We start from the raw sequence: 27781 nt of genomic DNA, 5'->3' as shown, positions 1-27781 counted from the left end.
CCTCATTATTATCTGTATCCAAACTGCTCCTGATCGATCCACTTGATATCGTCGATCGGGAGCAGATCGAACATTTAGGAAATAATTGTCAGATCCTGTCAATCAGATGAGAAATTGCATTATGTGTACCCAGCATGATGTCCTATCATATTATTGTACTGTGTTGTGCGCGCTGAGGGAGACCTTTCAGGAATACCCACCTTGAAAATCCTGGGTTTGCCCCAGATAGTTGCTTTTTTTCCCTCTCTATTTTGGTAAAGATCCAAAGGAGCAAATCTAGTGATTAACCAAAGAGGAAAAATAATTGTGAACCATAAATAAGATAATACAGAGGTCTGTGTTCAAAAGAGTTATCAAAGGAAAAAAAAAATCTGAAACAAAAATAAGGAGACAAACTTGGATCAGAAGCTGTGGTGATAGAAACTTGGATCTGAAGCTGTGGTGATAGTAGTAGTACAGAACAATAATGTAAAATATGGAGATACATAATATTTTATGCCAAACAAGCGGTTGACAACATTTCTGAAGTAATAAAAACAAATATATAAAATAATGTACATCATGTGTTGTCCCAAAACAACTTTCAGTGAGTGGTGTGGCTGTACATATCCCTGGCTATTCCCTGTGCTATCAGCCCCTTAGCAGCGAGGAGGAGTTGATAGTAGTTTGGAGATTGGACATGTGCAGCTCTCTCCCTCCCTCCTCCCTCCTGTGTCTGATTCAGTGCCTGGATCCCACACTACAGATTCCTGAGCACACTGACTGACTGACTCAGGGAACGGGAGCTCATGTGGGAAGGAGAATAGCAGTCCAGCACAGCGGCTCTCTAACCTTTGCTCTGACTAACCGGGAGGACTTATTATCACAGCAAGACACCTTGCACCAGAGTGGATGGCTACTCGGGGATCCTCGCTCTGATCGGTGCTGCTTTCAGCAAGTTTCTCTACAGACTGGCAGAAGGTGAGCGGCATGGGCAATACTGTCTGACACTCTCCACTGAACATGTGCTGCGCTTTACCAACTTCTTGTGTCTAGCTCTTTTGCAGCAGTTACTAGTGAGGGTGTTTATTGCTTGGCTGAGTATTAGCTGCGGATGTGTCCATCAGTGTAGGATGGGATGAGTGAGAAGAGGAGGACTGACAGTTTACAGGTGGATTGTGTGTCACACTTGCATCAGGAACACTTTGCTTGAGGGCAATGTGCTGCACCTTACACGTGCACTCTGTGCACACAGTCGACTGCTGTCGTCTGAAATGAAGGAGGAACAAGGGGGAGAAAAAACATTCTTTTAAAAAAATGTGTCCCGATGACAGTAAAAGACAGCGATTATTGTCCTTGTAGACTTGTCCTTGTAGACCGATCAGTCCTGGTGGATCGGTTTGATAATCGGTGTTGAGGGGCATACACACCTTTAATGGATGTCGCCCATCGGATATAAGGACCCGATCCCCTTGAGCGACATCGCTGGGCTAGGTTGCACAGATGCGAGTCAGCTGTATAGCTGATGATGCGATGTGTTGTTATGAAGGGTGCGTAAACGTCACGCAGTGGAGGAGCGGCATGAACAATGACATTAGCCGCCACTGTGGGTGAATTGATTCGCCACCGCCAGGCGGATCATTTGCGTGCCGCGAGTCAGGGATCGGGCGCCTCTGTACACACACCTGATTATCAGCTGATATAGTAATTTACGGCCACCTCAGCCTACTTTGATCAAGCGTGCGTATAAGGCTTAGTTGATCGTATCAAACGATAACAACCAATCACTCCATTTATAGTACTCATGTGTGGCTAATTAGGCCTACTGGGTCCTCATTCTAGCGCTTCTGCTAGAGATCCAATAGGCAATATATTGTTGAATTCAAACGTGTTGCAGCATCATTTGTTTATTGTTGTTTATTGCAATGCATCAGGCATCACTTTTTTATAGCAATGGTGATCGAGCGTGTGTAGGGAGCATAACTAACGAAGCTGATTACAGCTCAATAGCCATCAAGAGCACTCCTGCATTGTCACATGTATGTTAGCACGACATATAGATCTGCAAAGTATTTTATTCTTACTTATTTGAGGTGTTTATGCTTTTTACAAGTCAATTTAGTACTAATATAGCATTGCTTGCTCCACTGGATTTGTACGCAGAGTCATAGATGGATTAGTGATTTAGCTGAAAGTGATGACTGTGTGTGACAGACAATGCCACGTTTATGTTTGATAAGAGCTATGCATAAGCTGCTCATTTGTGTTACATAGCCCAGCCATGTGTCACCTGTATCCACACTGATCAGGGGATTCAAGGGCTTTATCCTGTGTGTGAGTTCCAGGGTTAATGTAAAAGATGAGTGTACAAAGAAATATTTGGAATATTTCACTAATTGCTGCGATTTCCTGGCTGTGGACTGTGACAGTGCTGCTGAGGACCGGTGCCAGGAGTAAGTGTGAGTGGGACTGGCATGTTGTCACGTAGTGTCACTGTGCATACATCTAGAAAGGCATTGTGTCCCTGTACATATCTGCCCTGACACTGCTGAGAGTCTCAGGTGTTATCTACTGATTGAAAATGGAAAAATACATTTATCAGATTCATCTCAAGTGTCTGTTTTATGAGGATATCAGAGGAACATATGTGGCATGGTACTGCAATGTACTACTGTATATTCATGGCAAACAACCTTGAAATCTGCTTGTTTTTTCCTTTCTGACTCCATGTTTATCACTGTGATAAGCCTGTCAATCAAAGTTGAGCAAACGTTTACATTTGTGTTGCAACTGTGCAGGTGTGTTCCAAAGGAAATTGGGTAACGGTGGTTAACTGCTTAGGAGATAATTATAACCTTTCACCAACTCAATTTGTAAAGTTTTATAAGTTTAACATTTAAGTCTGTGCTAATTATATAGGCACGGAGCGCACCTAGCTACGTCAGGAATCACAAGGGGCAATAGAGATTTTATTTGCAGCTCAGCCTTCTGCAGGCCTGTGACTGTCAGTGGACTTTGACATAGGAGGGACAAGCTCTCTTATATATATTGAGAGTTTGCATACAGTCGCTGAGTGTTCTATAATGCATGATAAATTGTAATGCCTGTATTATACTATAACCAGCGAATATATATGAACTGTCTCTAGAGCTACTATTGTAATCTACTGGCATCATTTAACTCCATAATTTCCTGTACATATTGGCAGACTATAGTAGTAGAGTCTACAATGTATTTTCCTTTATACACCTTAGGACACACTGACTGTACAATATTACTCAGTTTCTCCTGAATGCAGCCTATGTTACTTCCATTAAGGTTCCTGTAATCCTTCAGGAATTAAGAGGGTGGAGAATTTTGAACTGCTTTGAGAAAATACAGCTTTACATAATACAATTCTAATGAATTCCTTATAGCGAGCATACATGAGTGTATTTCTGTATTGTCGTCACTCTGATATCTGATACACTGAATTTTAATTAACCTCCCTCCTATGCTAAAAGCTGGTAAAGGGGCAATAGCATCTTGTGTGTTTACATCAAATAACAGAAGTACCTCATTTTGCAAAAGGGGTGTTCCCATGGTTTTCCATCCTTATATTTAGAAAAACAAAACAGAATATAAAAGCTTCCATCACTGATTTTCTTGTTAAAAAAGATGCTTGTCTGATTTTGGACTGTTACTTTGCATTAAATACGTTCTGTGTCACTGACTTAAACTCTACTTTCCATCTTTCTGAGTTAATGGCCCAGAATATGAAAGCCAAAAAAGTACAAACAGCTAGCATTTACATTCTCTAAAAGGAAAGAAAGCTCACACTTTAGATTTCCTTTAAAAATCATCAACCAAACCTGTTTGTGAGTAGCAGGAAGTCGCAGGTCTTGATATGATATATTATTGCATTGTATGTAGTACAGCTGTGAATCTTGTCAGAGAGGTGCAGGCTAGGGATGAAGATTCATGGCCAGAGGCATGGAACTATGAGCTCATATCATTTTTCATATCCCATTCAGATATCAGCTATTTTCATCATAACCACCATCAATTAAATGATTAAATCAGTCCTTAGTTTAGACTTTGACCTGGATTGAAACAATTTACAGCCAGTGGGTTCTGATGGTTGCCGCTTTATATGGTCTTTAGTTTGTCATTTGTATATTAGAATTAAAGTGTGAACCTCAGCCTACTGCCAGCCTGCATCACTGGTTTGTGTCTCCTGGCCACAGTGGCCAGTAACTTAGGGGCCCCATTGATGTGCTAATGGAAGAGAACAGGAGGTAGGCAGTAGGCAATGCACTTGGCTGTAATGTGTGATTGTCAGAAATGTAGCAAGTGATATACCAGCCTGTGTCCCTTCAGTGCTGAACAAGTGCTTCCAGGAGAGGACCCTAAATAAATGGGCCTACTTGTCAAAGCAACAGCCTGCTGATAACAGCTACTGAATTGTTCAACTCTACTGGGGCTTCTCTATTGTGTAATCTACCATTCGGCACTAATTATCCCGGCATAATCAACTGGGTGCCAAAAAACTGTCAGCAATAAAACCAAAAAGCATTAACTTTACTTCTCAATTTTTTGCCTAACCTTCACACTATATTATGTGGGACATTATCATACTAAGCAGTATTCCAGACATAAACCTTCATCAGTACAGTAAAGCTAGCAGTGACCTTTTCCTCTACACTGAAAACTTTCATAATGGCAGTTCCATCAATGACACATGGCACTTTGTATTGAACAACATCCAACAAATAGATTTGAGAATTAGAATAAAGTTTTACCAGGCGCTTGGAGGGGATCAGCTATTACAACGAGCAGTGTGTAGTACTGAGGGGTCCCTTAAAACCTCATAAACAGCCAGAAAATACAAAAAATGTCTACACGCGCTTAAAGTTCAAATCTAATTTTTCTTTTTATTGGATAAAACTCCTCAATAAAAACCTCAATTACTTATACCAAATATTGCACTTTACATAATCACTCATTCAACCTGCACCACTCTTTCATTCACATACTAGAAGGGCCCTTCTAAAAAAAAGTCCAATGAACTTTTTTTAGAAGGGCCCTTCTAGTATGTGAATGAAAGAGTGGTGCAGGTTGAATGAGTGACTATATAAAGTGCAATATTTGGTATAAGTAAATGAGGTTTTTTATTGAGGAGTTTTATCCAATAAAAAGAAAAATTAGATTTGAACTTTAAGCGCGTGTAGACATTTTTAGATTTGAGAATTAGTACATACCCATTCCCCCATTTACTAATATAATATAACTCACAAGGACATGCTTTCTTTGATTTTTCATTCTGCATAAGCGTCTCATCTTTAGATCCCTAGTTCAGCTATTTTTAATGTATATGATAGTAAATTTACATGAATTAGCAGTACATAAAGTTTTGTCCATTGCACCTCTGTACATTTTGCTCTATATATTCTTTCCCCACCACATAGAAAATCTTCCCAACCAAGTCCACCTCTTTCCACTGTTGAGAGAATGAAACTTTTCTGGCTAGCACTAAAACTACTGTCCAGCAGTTCCTCCCTAGAGTTGGGCCGAACGGTTCGCCGGCGAACGTGGTTCGCCGGCGAACGTGGTTCGCGCGAACGTAGGTGGTTCGCGTGCGGGTACCGCACGCGAACCTTTTGCGGAAGAAGTTCGGTTCGCCCCATAATGCACTGAGGGTCAACTTTGACCCTCTACATCACAGTCAGCAGGCCCAGTGTAGCCAATTAGGCTACACTAGCCCCTGGAGCCCCACCCCCCCTTATATAAGGCAGGCAGCGGCGGCCATTACGGCCACTCGTGTGCCTGCATTAGTGAGAGTAGGGCGAGCTGCTGCAGTCTCTCATATAGGGAAAGATTAGTTAGGCTTAACTTCTTCCTGGCTGCATACCTGTTCTGTTCAGTGAGCCCTCAGCCCACTGCATACCTGTACTGTGATCCTGCCACTGCATACCTGTACTGTGATCCTGCCACTGCATACCTGTTCAGTGATCCTGCCACTGCATACCTGTTCAGTGATCCTGCCACTGCATACCTATTCTGTTCAGTGAGCCCTCAGCCCACTGCATACCTGTACTGTGATCCTGCCACTCCATACCTGTTCAGTGATCCTGCCACTGCATACCTGTTCTGTTCAGTGAGCCCTCAGCCCACTGCATACCTGTACTGTGATCCTGCCACTGCATACCTGTTCAGTGATCCTGCCACTGCATACCTGTTCAGTGATCCTGCCACTGCATACCTGTTCTGTTCAGTGAGCCCTCAGCCCACTGCATACCTGTACTGTGATCCTGCCACTCCATACCTGTTCAGTGATCCTGCCACTGCATACCTGTTCTGTTCAGTGAGCCCTCAGCCCACTGCATACCTGTACTGTGATCCTGCCACTCCATACCTGTTCAGTGATCCTGCCACTGCATACCTGTTCAGTGATCCTGCCACTGCATACCTGTTCTGTGGACCCGCCACTGTATACCTGTTCTGTTCAGTGGACCCGCCACTGTATACCTGTTCTGTGAACCCGCCACTGTATACCTGTTCTGTTCAGTGGACCCGCCACTGTATACCTGTTCTGTTCAGTGGACCCGCCACTGTATACCTGTTCTGTTCAGTGGACCCGCCACTGTATACCTGTTCAGTGAACCCGCCACTGCATACCTGTTGTCTTCAGTGAACCTGCCACTGCATACCTGTTGTGTTCAGTGAACCTGCCACTGCATACCTGTTTAGTGAACCCGCCACTGTATACCTGTTCTGTTCAGTGGACCCGCCACTGTATACCTGTTCAGTGAACCCGCCACTGTATACCTGTTCTGTTCAGTGGACCCGCCACTGTATACCTGTTTAGTGAACACGCCACTGCATACCTATTGTGTTCAGTGATCCTGCCACTGCATACCTGTTCTGTGAACCCGCCACTGTATACCTGTTCTGTTCAGTGGACCCGCCACTGTATACCTGTTCTGTGAACCCGCCACTGTATACCTGTTCTGTTCAGTGGACCCGCCACTGTATACCTGTTCTGTTCAGTGGACCCGCCACTGTATACCTGTTCTGTTCAGTGGACCCGCCACTGTATACCTGTTTAGTGAACACGCCACTGCATACCTATTGTGTTCAGTGATCCTGCCACTGCATACCTGTTCTGTGAACCCGCCACTGTATACCTGTTCTGTTCAGTGGACCCGCCACTGTATACCTGTTCTGTGAACCCGCCACTGTATACCTGTTCTGTTCAGTGGACCCGCCACTGTATACCTGTTCTGTTCAGTGGACCCGCCACTGTATACCTGTTCTGTTCAGTGGACCCGCCACTGTATACCTGTTCAGTGAACCCGCCACTGCATACCTGTTGTGTTCAGTGAACCTGCCACTGCATACCTGTTGTGTTCAGTGAACCTGCCACTGCATACCTGTTTAGTGAACCCGCCACTGTATACCTGTTCTGTTCAGTGGACCCGCCACTGTATACCTGTTCTGTTCAGTGGACCCGCCACTGTATACCTGTTTAGTGAACACGCCACTGCATACCTATTGTGTTCAGTGATCCTGCCACTGCATACCTGTTCTGTGAACCCGCCACTGTATACCTGTTCTGTTCAGTGGACCCGCCACTGTATACCTGTTCTGTGAACCCGCCACTGTATACCTGTTCTGTTCAGTGAACCCACCGCATCAGTGCGCATACCTGTGCAGTTAAGTGAACCCACCTACCTACGTGAGTGCACGCAGTGTGATATACCACTCCGTGCATACCCAATATGGACAAAACAGGTAGAGGAAGAGGAAGAGGTAGTGGCAGAGGCAGAGGAAGGCCACCCGGCAGGTCTGCGCGAGGTCGTGTAAATGTAATTTCGTGTGGATCTGGCCCACAGTACAGTGCTCGGAAGAAGGCACGTCCCATCACCTCCCAAGATTGTCAGGACGTGGTTGAGTATTTAGCGACACAGAACACCTCATCTTGCTCAGCCACCAGCGCTACTACTAGCACCACTTCCGCTGCATTTGACACTTCGCAAGAATTATTTAGTGTTGAAATCACTGATGCACAGCCATTGTTGTTACAGCCAGATGAATTTTCACCAGCTAATATGTCTGAGTTACGCGGCAACACTATGGATGTAACGTGTCAGGAGGATGAAGGACCTACTGATGGTGCAAGTTTGGATTTGTCTGAGGCAAGCGAAGCTGGGCAGGATGACTACGATGATGACGGTAATAGGGATCCTCTGTATGTTCCCAATAGAGGAGATGAAGAGGGGGACAGTTCAGAGGGGGAGTCAGAGAGTAGTAGGAGGAGAGAAGTTGCTGAAAGAAGCTGGGGCAGCTCTTCGTCAGAAACAGCTGGTGGCAGAGTCCGGCACCATGTATCGCCACCTATGTACAGCCAGCCAACTTGCCCTTCAGCATCAGCTGCTGAGGTCCCCATAGTGCCCACATCCCAGGGTGGCTCAGCGGTGTGGAAATTTTTTAATGTGTGTGCCTCAGATCGGACCAAAGCCATCTGTTCGCTCTGCCAACAAAAATTGAGCCGTGGAAAGGCCAACACTCACGTAGGGACAAGTGCCTTACGAAGGCACCTGGAGAAAAGGCACAAACAGCAATGGGATGGCCACCTGAGCAAAAGCAGCAGCAGCACACAAAAGAAAAGTCACCCTCCTTCTCCTCTTCCTCCTTCAGGTGCATCATCTGCTTCTGCCGCTTTCTCCTTTGCACCTTCACAGGCACCCTCCTCCACTCCGCCTCTGCCCTTGAGCGGTTCCTGCTCCTCTGCCCACAGCAGCAGTCAGGTGTCCGTGAAGGAAATGTTTGAGCGGAAGAAGCCACTTTTGGCCAGTCACCCCCTTGCCCGGCGTCTGACAGCTGGCGTGGCGGAACTGTTAGCTCGCCAGCTGTTACCATACCGGCTGGTGGACTCTGAGGCCTTCCGTAAATTTGTGGCCATCGGAACACCGCAGTGGAAGATGCCAGGCCGCACTTATTTTTCGAGAAAGGCCATACCCCAACTGCACCGTGAAGTTGAGAGGCAAGTGGTGTCATCTCTTGCGAAGAGCGTTGGGTCAAGGGTACACCTGACCACGGATGGCTGGTCTGCCAAGCACGGGCAGGGCCGCTACATTACCTACACAGCCCATTGGGTGAACCTGGTGGTGAACGATGGCAAGCAGAAAGCGGCGGACCAAATTGTGACACCTCCACGGCTTGCAGGCAGGCCTCCTGCCACCTCCTCTCCTCCTGCTACATGCTCTTCGCTGTCCTCCTCCTCCTCCTTGGCTGAGTGGCAGTTCTCCTCTCCAGCTACACAGCCCCAGCTCCGCAGGGCCTATGCTGCATGCCAGGTACGACGGTGTCACGCCATCTTAGACATGGCTTGTCTCAAAGCGGAGAGTCACACTGGAGCAGCTCTCCTGGCTGCTCTTAAGAAACAGGTGGATGAGTGGCTGACCCCGCACCACCTGGAGATAGGCAACGTGGTGTGCGACAACGGCAGCAATCTGCTTGCCGCTTTGCATATGGGGAAGCTGACACACATACCCTGCATGGCACATGTCATGAATCTAGTGGTTCAAAGATTTGTGGCAAAGTACCCTGGCTTAGCGGATGTCCTGAAGCAGGCCAGGAAGTTCTGTGGGCATTTGAGGCGCTCTTACACAGCCATGGCACGATTTGCAGAAATTCAGCGTAAAAACAACATGCCGGTGAGACGCCTCATTTGCGATAGCCCCACTCGATGGAACTCGACCCTGCTCATGTTCTCCCGCCTGCTAGAACAGAAGAAAGCCGTCACCCAGTACCTCTACAACTGGAGTAGAACGAAACAGTCTGGGAAGATGGGGATGTTCTGGCCCGACAACTGGACACTGATGAAAAATGCATGCAGGCTCATGCGGCCGTTTGAGGAGGTGACCAACCTGGTGAGCCGCAGTGAGGGCACCATCAGCGACTTAATTCCCTACGCGTACTTCTTGGAGCGTGCTGTGCGTAGAGTGGCGGATGAAGCTGCGAATGAGCGTGACCAGGAACCGTTACGGCAGGAACAGGCATGGGACCAATTTTCATCAGACCCAGCTGTTTCCTCAACACCTGCGGCAGCACAGAGGGGGGAGGAGGAGGAAGAAGAGAGGTCGTGTGCAGAAGACGAGTCAGACTCAGAGGATGATGAGCAAGGTGTTTCTTTGGGGGAGGAGGAGGAGGAGGGGACAGCGGCAGGACAACAACCGCAGCAGGCGTCGCAGGGGGCTTGTGCTGCTCAACCTTCCCGTGGTATTGTTCGCGGCTGGGGGGAGGAGGTTGACTTACCTGACGTCACTGAGGAAGAGCAAGAGGAGATGGAGGGTACTGGATCCGACTTTGTGCAGATGTCGTCTTTTATGCTGTCCTGCCTGTTGAGGGACCCCCGTATAAAAAACCTCAAGGGGAATGAGCTGTACTGGGTGGCCACACTACTAGACCCTCGGTACAGGCACAAAGTGGCGGACCTGTTACCAACTCACCGGAAGGTGGAAAGGATGCAGCATATGCAGAACCAGCTGTCAACTATGCTTTACAATGCCTTTAAGGGTGATGTGACGGCACAACGCCAGCAAGGTACCACTGCCACTAATCCTCCTCCCGTGTCCACGCAGTCAAAGACAGGACGCTCCAGCGATCTCATGGTGATGTCGGACATGCGGACGTTCTTTAGTCCAACGCCTCGCCGTAGCCCTTCCGGATCCACCCTCCACCAACGCCTCGACCGGCAGGTAGCCGACTACCTGGCCTTAAGTGTGGATGTAGACACTGCTGTGAACAGCGATGAGGAACCCTTGAACTACTGGGTGCGCAGGCTTGACCTGTGGCCAGAGCTGTCCCAATTTGCCATCCAACTTCTCTCCTGCCCTGCCGCAAGCGTCCTGTCAGAGAGGACCTTCAGCGCAGCTGGAGGCATTGTCACAGAGAAGAGAAGTCGCCTAAGTCACAAAAGTGTTAAGTACCTCACCTTTATCAAAATGAATGAGGCATGGATCCCGGAGGGCTGCTGCCCGCCCCAAGACTAAGTCAGTCCCCGCACACACAGCATCTCTGCCTGCACGCCGTGTGACTGGCTGCCTGGCCTGCCCCAAAAAGACTAAGTCGCTCCCAGTCCCTCCACACAGCATGTCTGCCTGCAGGCCGCTTCACTACCTTCTCCGCCACCACCAACAGGGTCCGGGACTCCAGGCGGATTGCTGAATTTTTTAGGCCGCTGCTAGCAGCGGCCGCTGTAATAATTTTTATGGTGCGTGTACATGACTGCCTAATTTTTCTGGCTGCACTGAGGGCAGCTGCAACAACAAAAGAAAAGGCATGTACATGCGCCCATTCCCCTTCGTGATCATTACCTTGCCGTGGTGAAGGGGCTTGCGTATCACAATGAAGCAATGACCGGCGCCTAGATGAGTGTCTCGGGGGGCACACAAAAGATAATAAGGTCGTTGCTTCATTGTGGTCAGACCAAATTTGATCAGCTGGACAGTCACTGTTCTGTCATTCAGCTACATCAGCCAGGCCGACCATATGGGCTGTAAAGCCACAAAAACCTGCACTCTCGCCATGGTGCGCACCAGTCCAGCACGGCCGTCACTAGTACAAACAGCTGTTTGCGGTGCGTTACACGGTGAGTTTGGTGTGTCAGTGTGAAGCAGTACCTTAATTACACTACCTGATTGATGTATACACATGCAAGATGTTTTAAAGCACTTTAGGCCTGTCATTTAGCATTCAATGTGATTTCTGCCCTTAAAACGCTGCTTTGCGTCAAATCCAGATTTTTCCCGGGGACTTTTGGCGTGTATCCCACTCCGCCATGCCCCCCTCCAGGTGTTAGACCCCTTGAAACATCTTTTCCATCACTTTTGTGGCCAGCATAATTATTTTTTTTTTCAAAGTTCGCATCCCCATTGAAGTCTATTGCGGTTCGCGAACTTTAACGCGAACCGAACGTTCCGCGAAAGTTCGCGAACCCGGTTCGCGAACCTAAAATCGGAGGTTCGGCCCAACTCTATTCCTCCCTGCTCAGTGCGTAATAAAGCATTTAGCACCTTCTGTATGTCATGTGTCATGTAGGTCATGTGTGTCATCGCCCTGCCTGCAATAAGTCACTTTCCTTTAACTTTTTAGAAACCCTCTTGATAAGGTGTGGGAAGGGTACATGCTTTATTACAGACTGGGCAGAGATGATCTAGAAAGGAATTGATTATGAGACTCTGCAGAGCTATTGTGTTGCACTGCTGGTCGCTAAGAGTTAATTTCAGAAGCATAGGGAGAAAGGTGAGTAGGATCTGGGGATCTGCTCTGTTCTCAGTGAAAGTCTGGCTGTTTGTCTCTCTAGATCTTCTTTGACTACTTTTTAGAGGGTGACTATGGGCTATCGGAGGGGGGGGGGGGGGTTAGACACCTCACAGACTGCTGTTTGGTCTTACCCAGCAGCATCTGACATTGGGCCAGGAAGATAGTTTTGCAAACTTTGTGATAAAAAATGTAAAAGTAAGTGCAGACACTGTTTATGTGCAGTGCATAAAATGTGTGCTTTATAAATTATGATGCATGATTTCACACGATATGCATTAAAAACACAAATCTGAACCAAGGCTTTAAGTTTGACTGTAGAGATTCAGAAGCAATGCTTTCTCCCTTCCTGAACTGTGGAGTGATAATGCTGGGTATAAGTTTATTAGCAAATATTATCCTGCCTGATTATAAGGTATTCCCACTGTCAGGTTCAACAATATCACAATCAGTGGGTTTGTGCAATCAGTAGTATTACTGAAGCTATTGGTTACACTGAAAACAATAACAGTAGTTACTGTGGTGTTCCATTGCAAATACAGCCCAAAGCCTTCCCACAGGATCTGCTGGACATGCCCTTTATTTGTTTTCCCACTACAGCAAGAACATTACATCATGTCACATGACTGGGCCACCTTTCTTGTTTGTAGTGAAAGTATTAGTCCAGAAAATATTAGGTTAGTTGGTGGTTATGCCAAATATGCTTTCATGTGTACACTAGTAATGTTGATTTCCATATGGTAAGCATGGATAAGTTAGTGAATGTTAATAATGCATTTGGAGCTGAACCCTCCATTCTATATGCTATAGTTACTAAGGATAAATTATTTCCTATCAGGGAATGTTCAATGTGAAGTAGATTATCCATCTGCTGTATTTAAAAGCATACTTGAAGCAAATTAAAAATAGATACTTCAGTAGAGGACAGCCGCTGTATAGTCCAGTGGCTTCCTCATCCTCCTACACCCCACCGTTTCAGTGCTAGGTCTTGCTAAATATGTTCGGTAAGTGTTTGTTAAATATGCTTTTCATGCATACTCTCACCGTGCACAAGCTTGTCCATACTGGCCACGGCATAGTATGGTCCCGGCATGCCTAGTAGAACGAAACTCGTACTGAGCAGCTGATCACAGGCTCTCTGCATGCTTTTCTATAAGCTGATATCACCCATGGGCCCCACCCGGGCCTACATTCTGTATCTTGGGTTACTCTACATCAGGGGTGTCAAATTCAATCGTGTAAGGGGCCATCGCAGGTCATATTGTTTATTAAGATTTGACATTTATAGAACAGTCTCAAATAATGTGACATAACTGTAGTGACCGTGGGGGCCTGGATCCCGCTCCTCCCCCTTCTGCAGAGTAGGCCAGTGGAGCATTGTTGTATTTGCCTGCTCCAGTGCTGCTTTAGGTCTCCTTTAAAGGACTACTTAAGTCAAAATAAAAAAATGATTTTTACTCACCTGGGGCATCCCTCAGCCCCCTGGAGCTGTATGGTGCCCTTGCAGCCTGGCTCCGATCCTCCTGTCCCCGCCGGCGGCTACTTCCGGGTTCGGCGACAGCTGCCGACAGGCTGGGAACGCGAGTGATTCTACGTGTTCCCAGCCTCTATATCACCCTCTATGCTGCTATAGCGTATAACATATACTTTAATCTTCCTGACAGCCACATGCTCTATCCTGCACACCTCTGGCTCTGAATGCATGTCATGTAATCAGGAGCTGGAGGTGAGGAAGTTTGGAGCGTGCAGCTGCAGGGAAGAATGGAAAAGACAAGATGCAGCGCTGGAGCAGCTAAATATTACACTGCTCCTCTGCACTACTATGTGGGGAGATGGTGCCAGGGGGAAAGGTGTGTAGCTTTGTGTTTTTTACCAGCCACACAGGGGCGGGGTTGGATTATGTTAATTTCACAGAGGGGTTCCTGTGGGTTTTTTTACTGCACCCTGGCTCAATTGGACAATCTTTCAACCAGAAACACTGCTACTCTGGCTGGAACTGCTGTGTACTGTTGTTCTTTTACTGCTTACAATGATGCACATTTGAAGCTCTCGAGGGCCACATAAAATGGCAAGGAGGCTGTGCATTCGCCTTGTGTTTGACACCTGTGCTCTAGTCTACACCATGTGATGCAGAGACCTCAGACGTGGCGAGCTCTTTTAGTGGCTCCTTCACTATTGATCACATTACACAGGGAAATCTTCAGTCCTTTTCTGGATGGATTGACGATCACCCATAGAAAAGTGGAGGATTGCAGTGAAAAATCAGGCTAATAAACAATAAGCAGGACACACTGCACTGGTGGGTAGTGCTGGAAAACAGCTTTTAATGAACATGAATGGGGCCTCATTTCGACTACGCCTAATTGCAGCTTGTCTGACTTCTTTATGATGTCACACCATTGTCAATGTGAATGAAACCATAAATGTGAAGGGAAGCTAATGCAGCAGCAATTAGGAGGTGCTGCAGAGCAGTGAGGGCTGCCCAGGACCACTAGTGGTGTAAGCAAGCCCTTAGACGGGGAAGAGACCAAGTGCAGGTGGGAATCCCTGTCTCTTTCAGCAGCCATGCTGACTGATGGGAAAGCTCCAAGCCTGGTAATTTTCAAAGGTACAAAACTGAGGGGTAACGGGATATGTACCGTTTGCTTGTCTCACCTTAAAATGCATTGGAAACCACAAAAATACTCTAAGGGAGATCAAAGCGTCATAATTATACCATTTATTAATCAACAATGACAGTACAAAACCCATGAGACAGCACAAAACCCAGGATATATATATGAATGTTATGTGTTGCTTCATGAGTTTTGTACTTTCATTGTTGATTAATAAATAGATAAATGGTATAATCATGACGCTTTGAGCTCCCTTAGAGTATTTTTGTAACTTTCAAAGGTACACACCTTTTCAGACAACTAATAATTTGCTATAGCTATAATTTAAAGCTCACTGCCTCATCTGGTAACCCTTTTGTCTACTCCCCCAGTGTCTCAACCCCACTACCCTTTAGATTGTAAGCTCGCAAGGGCAGGAATCTCCCCCTTGTGTTTCTTGTTTCTGTGCATTTTATCAAATAAACATCTATCTGTATTGGTGATGTTATTCAAACTGCACATCAGTTGTATGTATCTACTTGTGTCACTGGTTGTCCTGATTGTACAGTATGCTAAGCTGCTCATGTATCTATGCTACCCATTGTAGTATGTTTTGCACGTTGTACAGCATTACGGACTATGTTGGCACTCTATAAATAAAAATAACAATAAATATGTGCCAGAAGCTGAAAAGTTTAATTTCTGAAAAAGTCAGATCAAATATATTGAGGATTTTTTTTATTCTGCTGCCATGACATTAACCTCCTTGGCGGTTATCCCGAGCTAGGGTCGGGGCGGAAAACTGCAGCTAAGAGCGGTGATCCCAACCTTTGCTCGGGGTAGCCGCCGGAGGCTGAATGCAGAGCAATGCATGCAGTGGGAGCGTTTCTCCATACCTCCCGGGGATCCCGACGTCGGCTGGCATTCTTCTTCTTCTTCTCCGCTGGAGCCAGAGAGATGAGTGATTGCTGGGCTGCTGCAGATCTCCCTGGCAGCATGACTTTTTCCAGGTTTTAGTGTCTGAAAGGGTGCAAAAAAATTGCACCGCTTTTAGACCCTAAAATCCGGAAAGAATCAGAATGCCAAGGTGGTTAATAGCAGTAGCAGAAAATCTGGTCATTGCCCTTTAAAAAAGTTCTTGCTGCAGGTGCCTGCATATGCCTGTAATCATACAGTTACTAATTTACTAACCCTTTAGCAATACCCGCTGGCCTCTGGTAGTTTGGCTTGTTGTACTTAGATCAATAAACAAATAACTTATATAAAAATAATTATCCTTCAGGAGGAAATGTGTTATTTTTGTGTTTCTGTCTTAAAGCTATTTGAGTGGAATTACTGAGTGTTATCAATAACAGATAATTCTTCACTCCTGTAGAGCCACAGGAATCTGCAGGGGATTTGAATAGCTGTTTTCTACATTAGTCATGTTATGACTTCACCATTAATACTTTGCCATATTATGACAAATGTTCTTGATTGAGTTTCAAGGCTTTGTTAATAGTATATGTTAATGGTGAAGAGACAAAAATAGTTAGAATTAATGTACGAGCTTAAAAAGGCAGCATCCGGCCAGAACTTATATTTTAGCGTCCGGTCTTTGAAAAATAAGTTCAGTAACCCGCCAGCTTCTGCCCTCTCCAGAGGACTTCTGATGCAAGTGTTTTCTGGCTGAACTTTTGGCTTTTTTTCACCTCCTTCTTGTTTGGCTCATGATGACATTTAGGGGACTATTTTAAAAATTACATTAAGGAAAAGTGACTTCACATTTCTCATGCAGGTATTGCACTGCACAATTTAAAGCGGTTTAAAACTCTGACAAAATATTCAACAAAAATGTGTTTTCCTACTTTTTATAACCCATACAATAATCCTATTTGCTTTTGTGCACAAGTATTATAATTCATTTATAAATTATAACTTCCCAAAGTTCAGTTTATTTACTTTGAAAGCTGCTGGTGCATTTTATTTATAACTGTTGTAATTCTGTTTTAAATGCAACCATCAGTAATTTCTGACCTGTGTTTCACTCCAGGACTCATTAGCATAAGTTTTTGCACAGCCAGAGAATGTTTATTTAATTGTGTCAAGTAAAGAATGTATACAGAAGATAAGCTAATCACCAGTTCAGATGCGGCAGCCCCTGCAGTAGAAAAAGTCAGTCCTGTGATGTAACCCTTTAAATGCTGTTTTACTAAAAAAAAACCATTGTGTTAATATATTATATGCTGTAAATAATCTTTTAGAGCAAAGAAGAAATACTGGGTTATATATACAGTGAGGCACATCTCTGGGGACATATCCTCTCAATGGAGTAGTCTTACAGGCCACAGATGAGCTTGTCCCTTACCCTCCCACTCAAGTGGCTCTTCTCACCACTGATTGCATCCTTTCTTTGCAATGAGTAGACGGGATATTTCCCAACTTCTCATAGGCCAGCAAGATCACATGATGTTTACAAGCACCGAGTGAAGGAATTGGTCTAGCAGGTACCAAAAACAGTAGGAGAATCTTAACTGCACAAAACATTTGTTTTTCTTTAAAAGAAACTTTAATGTGTTTCAAATAGGCTGAAGATTTTATTTATAAATCGTGAGATGCGTAATTAGAGAAGAATGTCAGGCATGTATAACATGGTGTTGTATTGGGGGCTTGCCTAGTCCAGCTGTGTTTCAGGCTAAGTTCACAGTTGACGTTGCGTTGTTGGTGTGACGTTAAGGTCGCACCGCAGGTAGTAACGCAACGCAAAAGCATAATGTGTTAGTACACGTTATGCTATATTGCGTTGCGTTTAGCTGTCATTTCAATGCGACTTTAATGTCGCATCAAATGCGCTGTTATCATGGCATCCTGATGCGCCCAAAACGGCGCATGCGTTAGTTTTTTTTTATTAAAAACAAAATCCACTGAGCATGTGCAAACACAGTAACGCAGCCCATAACGTGCCAAATGCACTGCAAGCACTACTTTCACAGAACGTGCTGCGTTACACTATAACGCAACGCATGCACTGTGAATGTAGCATTGACTTTGCATTGCAGTGCATTTGTACACTTTAGAAAGGGCTATAACACGCGACTTTAACGTCACAATGTGAACCTACCCTCAAAGATGAATATGATTATGATGGTAAGGCAAATTACATGGAGGAAAGCAATTTAGTCTTCCTCATTCTTCCTAGCACAGGTTTGCCATTAGTGATGGTCATATCTAGGAGAACTCATGGAGAAGCATGTGATCAGTTTGGTCAGGTGATAGATATATAAGTCTCTGATTTGCTAGTCAGGATTACAGGTATGTGCTCAAAGCAGGATGTGACCACAGTAAATCAGAGCTTTGCAAATCTATCAGCTTATAAATCAAATCACATGCTTCTCCATGAGTTTTCCTAGACATGACCATTACTATTTGCCATAAGCACTTAAATCGGGGTTGCCCAACACCAGGCCTTCAGGGCCTTGTATATGCCAGTACTTTGGGATGGGAAGAGACCATTTGCATAGTGAACTACACTTTTCCTGTAACATTACCATTTGTTATTTAGCGCTATAGAGATGGTCGGAAATGCAGATTTCCCATTCTGCAGAAATTCCGATTTCCTCTAATGCTGTTTATTGATTCTGCGGATTTTAGGATTCCAATTTCTGAGGAGTCTTTTTTTGGTCATTTTTTGCATTCTCTCTCTATTCTTTAATTGGCCCAATGCTTCAGAGTTCTGTGATTGGGCTAAAATGACTGAGTTGCGGTAATGCGGTATTTCCACAGAAATCCGATTTCCGAGTTTCGAACGGAAATGCCGATTTCTGATCGGATGTATGGAAATTTCAATTCCGCGGAATCCAAATGAGCATCCCTAAGAGCTATACTATAAATACTAGAGTGTGACACCTGTGACCTAAATTTTGAGGAATTTATGGTAGAAATACATATTACATATTAGTGATATAAAAGGCTTCCTGTATGACATTTGATGTCTACCATTCCGTGGCCCCCAACTCAGATAGTGTGATGTAGATCAGCAGAAGTCATCAGCATGGTAGATAAGATGAGTGTACAAGTGATGGGTATATTCTGGAGAGCAGAGTGGGGGGTGGGGGGTAAGACAGCAATCTGCCTGTTGCTTCAAAGTTGTTCTGTGGAACATACTGCACAAATTTGTTAGTAAGGAAACATGCATGCAGTTTTTATTATTCTTTTCCTAGGGAGCACACTGCCCTAAGTTGTTATTTGTAGGTCATATACTATACTTGTTATTTGGTGGACATACTGATTGGTGTTTTGGGGGACATGCTACCAGGCTTGTCAGTATTTGGGGACATACTGGTAAAACATATGCTTGTGAGAGCACATGCTTCCCAGATATGTTTGTTTACAGCATCTCATGTGGCACTTTAGAGTCTATTTTTTTTCCTTGGTGGATGTTGGGGTTCATTTAAAGCTTTTCAAGGGGGCTTATTGATATACAGTTGTGCATCTAATAATAAAAATACATATTTTTCTTGTTCCGTATTCCATTGTACAAAGCCTCCTTCAATGTCAATGTATGTTGCATACTAGGTAGTTCATATAGCAATCATATACAGTCTTTATTGTTGCTTATTGTTGTCAAAAGAGATAAATGTCGCTCTAGCTTATCAGACATCTGTTTTGAATCTTATTTGGAGTAATATTTATTTATTCCAGTTCTGTTTGTCATTGTGTTGTGCTGCTTTCAAATGCAGTATGTCCCTTGCTTTTTTTTTTATTATATTCTGCATATTTGCTCTTTTGGTCTCATCTGTCTAGGAGTCTTCAGTAAACAGAGCTTAGCAAAATAAATTAGGTTAGGTCACGATGGTCACAGCAAATACATGGCAAGTACATTGGTGCTATTAGAAATTTATAAGGCAATCTAGCATCATTTATATCATGCTTTAATGTGTTTTGCCAGTATAGCAGAGGTTTTCAGTGTAAGGACAGGAGTCCTAAGAATTACAAATGCTTAGGGAGTTGCTGTTGGATTTAAACATGACAAAAATCTTGGGCGGGTAGAACAAATTTAATGCTGAAAAATAAGATATAATATATTATTTGTTTTCCTTGTGTGGATATTTAAGAACATTGGATGAACAGAACCATGTTTGACTCAAAAAGTGTAACACTTGCTTATGGTGCAGCAATTCATTAAACAAGACGTATGAACGTGTTGTGAAGAAAGAAGCTATATGATTGTGTTTGTTAAGATTGCTAACCCCCATTAAGAATGATTATGTCTTATTGTGCAGGCACACTTTTCAGATATGGACATAAACATATATGACATACGACATAGATTATAGATGGTCACCAGCCAAGTGAAACAGCTGCTACTAATGTTGAAGGGAATATGTCATTAGACTATTACTCCGATAGGCACTGGCACTGTCTGGCTCACAAGCTGCAAGCAAGTTACAGGGCAAAGCACCTGTTCAACATCACTGGGGGTGGGGAGGAACAAGCAAGTGGATTGTGAGTCAGACAATGGCAGTTTCATACAGGTAATGGGCTTGACAAGAGATTTTATTTTCAATACGATAAATGTGGAAACAGAAAAACAGACATGGGATGTTGAAAGCGTCAAGTGCTGTATATGGCATGGAAATGTAGACGCTGCATTAGGCATTCAATAGGTTCACTTTGAAGTGGTATGAAACTCAGCATTTCCTGTTTTCTCTATAAGATTGTTTACAGCATAAAATCTACTACCACAAAAAATTGTAGCAGAACAGCATTCAAACAGTTAAACACAGCAGTTCAGTCTTCAGTGGAAAGCTCCTTGCTTCAGTGGGCAGTTTCTGGCCACATCCAAAGAGGTGATAACATTATCTTTTGCTTGCATACCTTTGTCAGATACATTTACTGAACATCAGCAAACTGCTGAAACTGAGCTTTGCTTTGCTTCTAGTATGTGTGCAGCTAAGTAGTGATCACTAGATAGATTTTAATATATAAATACAACAGCTATGCAATAATATGCAATGGCAGCTTTCAGAGCAGGAAAACTGTACTTTGGGACCTTGTAATTTGTTAACACACAATATAACTTGTGGACAAAAGCAAATACAGTGGGATGCGAAAGTTTGGGCAACCTTGTCAATTGTCATGATTTTCCAGTATAAATCGTTGGTTGATACAATATAAAATGTCAGTTAAATATATTATATAAGAGACACGCACAGTGATATTTGAGAAGTGAAATGAAGTTTATTGGATTTACAGAAAGTGCACAATAATTGTTTGAATAAAATTAGGCAGGTGCATAAATTTGGGCACTGTTGTAATTTTATTGATTCCAAAACTTTAGAACTAATTAATGGAACTCAAATTGGCTTAGTAAGCTCAGTGACCCCTGACCTACATACATAAGTGAATCCAATTATGAGAAAGAGTATTTAAGTGGGTCAATTGTTTCCCTCCTCTTTTAATTTTCTCTGAAAAGTAGCAACATGAGGTTCTCAAAACAACTCCCAAATGACCTGAAGACAAAGACTGTTCACCATTATGGTTTAGTGTAAGCATACGGAAAGCTGTCTCAGAGATTTCAGCTGTCTGTTTCCACAGTTTGGAACGTATTGAGGAAATGGCAGACCACAGGCTCAGTTCAAGTTAAGGCTCAAATTGGCAGACCAAGAAAAATCTCGGATAGACAGAAGTGACAAATGGTGAAAACAGTCAGAGTCAACCCACAGACCAGCACCAATCATCTACAACATCATCTTGCTGCAGATAGAGTCACTGTGCATCATTCAACCATTCGGCGCACTTTACACAAGGAGATGCTGTAAGTGAGAGTGATGCAGAGGAAGCCTTTTCTCCGCCAACAGCACAAACAGAGCCACTTGAGGTATGCTAAAGCACATTTGGACAAGCCAGCTTCATTTTGGAATAAGGTGCTGTGGACTGATGAAACTAAAATTGAGTTATTTGGGCATAACGAGGCGGGTTATGCATGGAGGAAAAATAACACAGCATTCCAAGAAAAACACCTGCTACCTACAGTAAAATATGGTGGTGGTTCCATCATGCTGCGGGGCTGTGTGGCCAGTGCAGGGACTGAGAATCTTGTCAAAGTTGAGGGACGCATGGATTCCACTCAGTATCAGCAGATTCTGGAGACCAATGTTCAGGAATCAGTGACAAAGTTGAAGCTGTACCGGGGCTGGATCTTTAAACAAGACAACGACCCTAAACACTGCTCAAAATCCACTAAGGCATTCATGCAGAGGAACAAGTACAACTTTCTGGAATGGCCATCTCAGTCCCCAGACCTGAATATAATTGAAAATCTGTGGTGTGAGTTAAAGAGAGCTGTCCATGCTCGGAAGCCATCAAACCTGATTGAACTAGATATATTTTGTAAAGAGGAATGGTCCAAAATACCTTCAACCAGAATCCAGACTCTCATTGGAACCTACATAAAGTGTTTAGAGCAGGCATGGGCAAACTCGGCCTTCCAGCTGTTACAGAACTACAAGTCCCACAATGCATTTGCCTTTATGAGTCATGACTGTGGCTGTCAGACTCCTGCAAGGCATTGTGGGACGTGTAGTTCCTTAACAGCTGGAGGGCCAAGTTTGCCCATGCCTGATTTAGAGGCTGTAATTTCTGCAAGAGGAGGATCTACTAATTATTGATTTCATTTCTTTTTTGTAGTGCCCAAATGTATGCACCTGCCTAATTTTGTTTAAACAATTATTGCACACTTTCTGTAAATCCAATAAATTTAATTTCACTTCTCCAATATCACTGTGTGTGTCTCCTATATGATATATTTAAAGCGGACCCAAACCAAACATTTTTTTAATTAAAAATATTTAGTTGCACCACGCTGACACATACAAAGATAAATAAACACTCCTTCAAACCTATGATCATTTCAGTGCATGCTTTTCACCCTTCTCTTTTCATAGCTAGGGTTATACTGGGGGCAGCCATTAGCAATTCCTGCATTGCCGGACACCATCTACTCCACCGGTTTGCCGGAAAATAAATAAATGTAAAATATTTTATATTTGTCATCATGCAGATGAAAAAAGGCTGCTATTTATTATTATAATTTAGAAAATAGATTTTATTTCTTAAATCTTGTATTTTTAATTTGGGTCCACTTTAACTGACATTTTGTATCGTAACAACCAATGATTTATACAGGAAAATCATGACAATTAACAAGGTTGCCCAAACTTTCGCATCCCACTGTATGGTAACTGTATGGGTAATAAAAAAGTAAGAAAACACATTTTTATTGAATGTTATGTCAGAGTTTTATCCCACTTTAAGGCAAAGAGCAATTCAATATCTGCAATTCTAGTACTCTAATAACTGGAAATATATTTATTCTACTTTACCTGTCATTTGTGTTCTTAGAATATGGATGATTTTAGAATTGGAAATTGATTTGTGTAGTGATATCCCTTAATACTGTATTATTACTATTTATCTACAATTGTGGAATTCAGTGCGAGAGTATGTTATTGTGTTAAATTTGGAATTAAAAGCACATCATTTTTCATTGATGGCTAAGTTTAGCTTTATTTAATATAGCAGTGCAAAGAGCAAAATATAATACTCAGAGAAGAGTAATCCATATTAACCAATCATATATAAACTGAAGTAAATCCGCACAATTTAAACAGATCATATGAAGAAAAAGTAAATAATAAAAGCTATCTAAGGTAAAAGCTGCATGTATATGTAAAGCTACCTAAGGTAAAAGCTGCATGGATATGTAAAGCTACCTAAGGTAAAAGCTGCATGGATATGTAAAGCTACCTAAGGTAAAAGCTGCATGGATATGTAATGCTACCTAAGGTAAAAGCTGCATGTATATGTAATGCTACCTAGGGTAAAAGCTGCATGGATATGTAATGCTACCTAAGGTAAAAGCTGCATGTATATGTAAATCTACCTAAGGTAAAAGCTGCATGGATATGTAATGCTACCTAGGGTAAAAGCTGCATGTATATGTAAAGCTACCTAGGGTAAAAGCTGCATGTATATGTAAATCTACCTAGGGTAAAAGCTGCATGGATATGTAATGCTACCTAAGGTAAAAGCTGCATGGATATGTAACGCTACCTAGGGTAAAAGCTGCATGGATATGTAAAGCTACCTAGGGTAAAAGCTGCATGGATATGTAAGCTACCTAGGGTAAAAGCTGCATGGATATGTAAAGCTACCTAAGGTAAAAGCTGCATGGATATGTAATGCTACCTAGGGTAAAAGTTGCATGGATATGTAAAGCTACCTAGGGTAAAAGCTGCATGTATATGTAAAGCTACCTAAGGTAAAAGCTGCATGGATATGTAAAGCTACCTAAGGTAAAAGCTGCATGGATATGTAAAGCTACCTAAGGTAAAAGCTGCATGGGTATGTAATGCTACCTAGGGTAAAAGCTGCATGGATATGTAAAGCTACCTAAGGTAAAAGCTGCATGGATATGTAAAGCTACCTAAGGTAAAAGCTGCATGGATATGTAATGCTACCTAGGGTAAAAGCTGCATGGATATGTAAAGCTACCTAGGGTAAAAGCTGCATGGATATGTAAAGCTACCTAAGGTAAAAGCTGCATGGATATGTAATGCTACCTAGGGTAAAAGCTGCATGAATATGTAACGCTACCTAAGGTAAAAGCTGCATGGATATGTAACGCTACCTAGGGTAAAAGCTGCATGGATATGTAAAGCTACCTAGGGTAAAAGCTGCATGGATATGTAAAGCTACCTAAGGTAAAAGCTGCATGGATATGTAAAGCTACCTAAGGTAAAAGCTGCATGGATATGTAAAGCTACCTAAGGTAAAAGCTGCATGGATATGTAAAGCTACTTAAGGCAAAAGCTGCATGGGTATGTAAAGCTACCTAGGGCAAAAGCTGCATGGATATGTAAAGCTACCTAAGGTAAAAACTGCATGGATATGTAAAGCTACTTAAGGCAAAAGCTGCATGGGTATGTAAAGCTACCTAGGGCAAAAGCTGCATGGATATGTAAAGCTACCTAAGGTAAAAACTGCATGGATATGTAAAGCTACTTAAGGCAAAAGCTGCATGGATATGTAAAGCTACCTAGGGTAAAAGCTGCATGGATATGTAAAGCTACCTAAGGTAAAAGCTGCATGGATATGTAATGCTACCTAGGGTAAAAGCTGCATGGATATGTAATGCTACCTAAGGTAAAAGTTGCATGGATATGTAACGCTACCTAGGGTAAAAGCTGCATGGATATGTAAAGCTACCTAAGGTAAAAGCTGCATGGATATGTAATGCTACCTAGGGTAAAAGCTGCATGGATATGTAAAGCTACCTAGGGTAAAAGCTGCATGGATATGTAAAGCTACCTAAGGTAAAAGCTGCATGGATATGTAAAGCTACCTAAGGTAAAAGCTGCATGGATATGTAAAGCTACCTAAGGTAAAAACTGCATGGATATGTAAAGCTACTTAAAGAGAACCCGAGGTGGGTTTGAAGAATATTATCTGCATACAGAGGCTGGATCTGCCTATACAGCCCAGCCTCTGTTGTTATCCCAAACCCCCCTAAGGTCCCCCTGCACTCTGCAATCCCTCATAAATCACAGCCACGCTGCTGACAAACAGCTTGTCAGAGCTGGCTATGTTTATCTCTATAGTGTCAGTCTGCTGCTCTTCCCGCCTCCTGCAGAACTCCAGTCCCCGCCTGCATCCCTTCCCTCCCTGCTGATTGGAGGGAAGGGACGGGGGCAGGGACTGGAGCTATGCAGGAGGCGGGGGAGCAGCTGAGACTGACACTACAGATGTACACAGAGCCTCACAGCACGGCTGTGATTTATGAGGGATTGCAGAGTGCAGGGGGACCTTAGTGGGGTTTGGGATAGCAACAGAGGCTGGGCTGTATAGGCAGATCCAGCCTCTGTATGCAGATAACATTCTTTAAACACACCTCGGGTTCTCTTTAAGGCAAAAGCTGCATGGATATGTAATGCTACCTAAGGTAAAAGCTGCATGGATATGTAAAGCTACCTAGGGTAAAAGCTGCATGGATATGTAAAGCTACCTAGGGCAAAAGCTGCATGGATATGTAAAGCTACCTAAGGTAAAAGCTGCATGGATATGTAATGCTACCTAGGGTAAAAGCTGCATGGATATGTAAAGCTACCTAGGGTAAAAGCTGCATGGATATGTAAAGCTACCTAAGGTAAAAGCTGCATGGATATGTAAAGCTACCTAAGGTAAAAGCTGCATGGATATGTAAAGCTACCTAAGGTAAAAACTGCATGGATATGTAAAGCTACTTAAGGCAAAAGCTGCATGGATATGTAATGCTACCTAAGGTAAAAGCTGCATGGATATGTAAAGCTACCTAGGGTAAAAGCTGCATGGATATGTAAAGCTACCTAAGGTAAAAGCTGCATGGATATGTAACGCTACCTAGGGTAAAAGCTGCATGGATATGTAAAGCTACCTAAGGTAAAAGCTGCATGGATATGTAATGCTACCTAGGGTAAAAGCTGCATGGATATGTAAAGCTACCTAGGGTAAAAGCTGCATGGATATGTAAAGCTACCTAAGGTAAAAGCTGCATGGATATGTAAAGCTACCTAAGGTAAAAGCTGCATGGATATGTAAAGCTACCTAAGGTAAAAACTGCATGGATATGTAAAGCTACTTAAGGCAAAAGCTGCATGGATATGTAATGCTACCTAAGGTAAAAGCTGCATGGATATGTAAAGCTACCTAGGGTAAAAGCTGCATGGATATGTAAAGCTACCTAGGGCAAAAGCTGCATGGATATGTAAAGCTACCTAAGGTAAAAACTGCATGGATATGTAAAGCTACTTAAGGCAAAAGCTGCATGGATATGTAAAGCTACCTAGGGTAAAAGCTGCATGGATATGTAAAGCTACCTAAGGTAAAAGCTGCATGGATATGTAATGCTACCTAGGGTAAAAGCTGCATGGATATGTAATGCTACCTAAGGTAAAAGCTGCATGGATATGTAATGCTACCTAAGGTAAAAGCTGCATGGATATGTAACGCTACCTAAGGTAAAAGCTGCATGGATATGTAATGCTACCTAGGGTAAAAGCTGCATGGATATGTAAAGCTACCTAGGGTAAAAGCTGCATGGATATGTAAAGCTACCTAAGGTAAAAGCTGCATGGATATGTAAAGCTACCTAAGGTAAAAGCTGCATGGATATGTAAAGCTACCTAAGGTAAAAACTGCATGGATATGTAAAGCTACTTAAGGCAAAAGCTGCATGGATATGTAAAGCTACATAAGGTAAAAGCTGAAAAAATTATATACACGGCTGGGGCTCATGATGTGTTAGCCAGATAGATCAATTTATTATAATTCGATAACTATACAATTCGCTTAATTGCATGCAAAAATTAGCTAATTAAAAACCAATTTAAAATTATGCTGGAGGATCATAGAGTCACTTTTCTATGTATTGCACAAGCAAGACCAGTAAAAACCTAATCTAGGCCGGCATATCAAGCACACTCCCGCACATTCACATACAGCCAGGGCGCCCACACATACTATGGTGGCCACAGTCCAGGATGATAGGGCTTAACCTGCAATAAAGCACCCCATCGGGGGCAAGCGAGTTCCACCTGCGTAGCAGCAATAACTGTGGGAGTTCAAATGTAAAGATGAAGGCTTCCGGACCTTAATAGCCACTGCTGTATGTATTGTACACTAACAGGGAAGATCAGCATGCACTTTTCATCTCACCACTTCTGTCGTATGATCCAGTCTAGTGGGTACCCACGCTTCCGCAAGTGTCTGTTCCGCTCACTCGTCCAACAGCCTTGGGGTATAAGTTCCATATATCATTGCCGGTATACCAAGCTCCCATCCAGCATGGAGGGGCCACGCTAACTCCCCAGTTCGTCCAGAACGGA

At 43.4% G+C, this 27781-nt stretch overlaps 1 protein-coding gene across 1 annotated transcript in view; it reads left to right on the top strand.

Moving 5' to 3' along the window:
- The first annotated feature begins 762 nt into the window (after nucleotides 1-762).
- LOC137563690 (hepatocyte growth factor receptor-like) overlaps nucleotides 763-27781 on the top strand; it is a 221673-nt gene continuing 194654 nt past the window's right edge. Inside the window, exon 1 of the mRNA XM_068276451.1 lies at nucleotides 763-960. The gene's annotated coding sequence lies outside the window, so the exon portion shown is untranslated. The remainder of the gene's footprint in view (nucleotides 961-27781) is intronic.

This window comes from Hyperolius riggenbachi, chromosome 3 (assembly GCF_040937935.1).
Source record: "Hyperolius riggenbachi isolate aHypRig1 chromosome 3, aHypRig1.pri, whole genome shotgun sequence".
Taxonomy (NCBI): domain Eukaryota; kingdom Metazoa; phylum Chordata; class Amphibia; order Anura; family Hyperoliidae; genus Hyperolius; species Hyperolius riggenbachi.
Note: the sequence above shows the minus strand (reverse complement) of the source record. Positions and strands in the feature narration are given on the sequence as shown.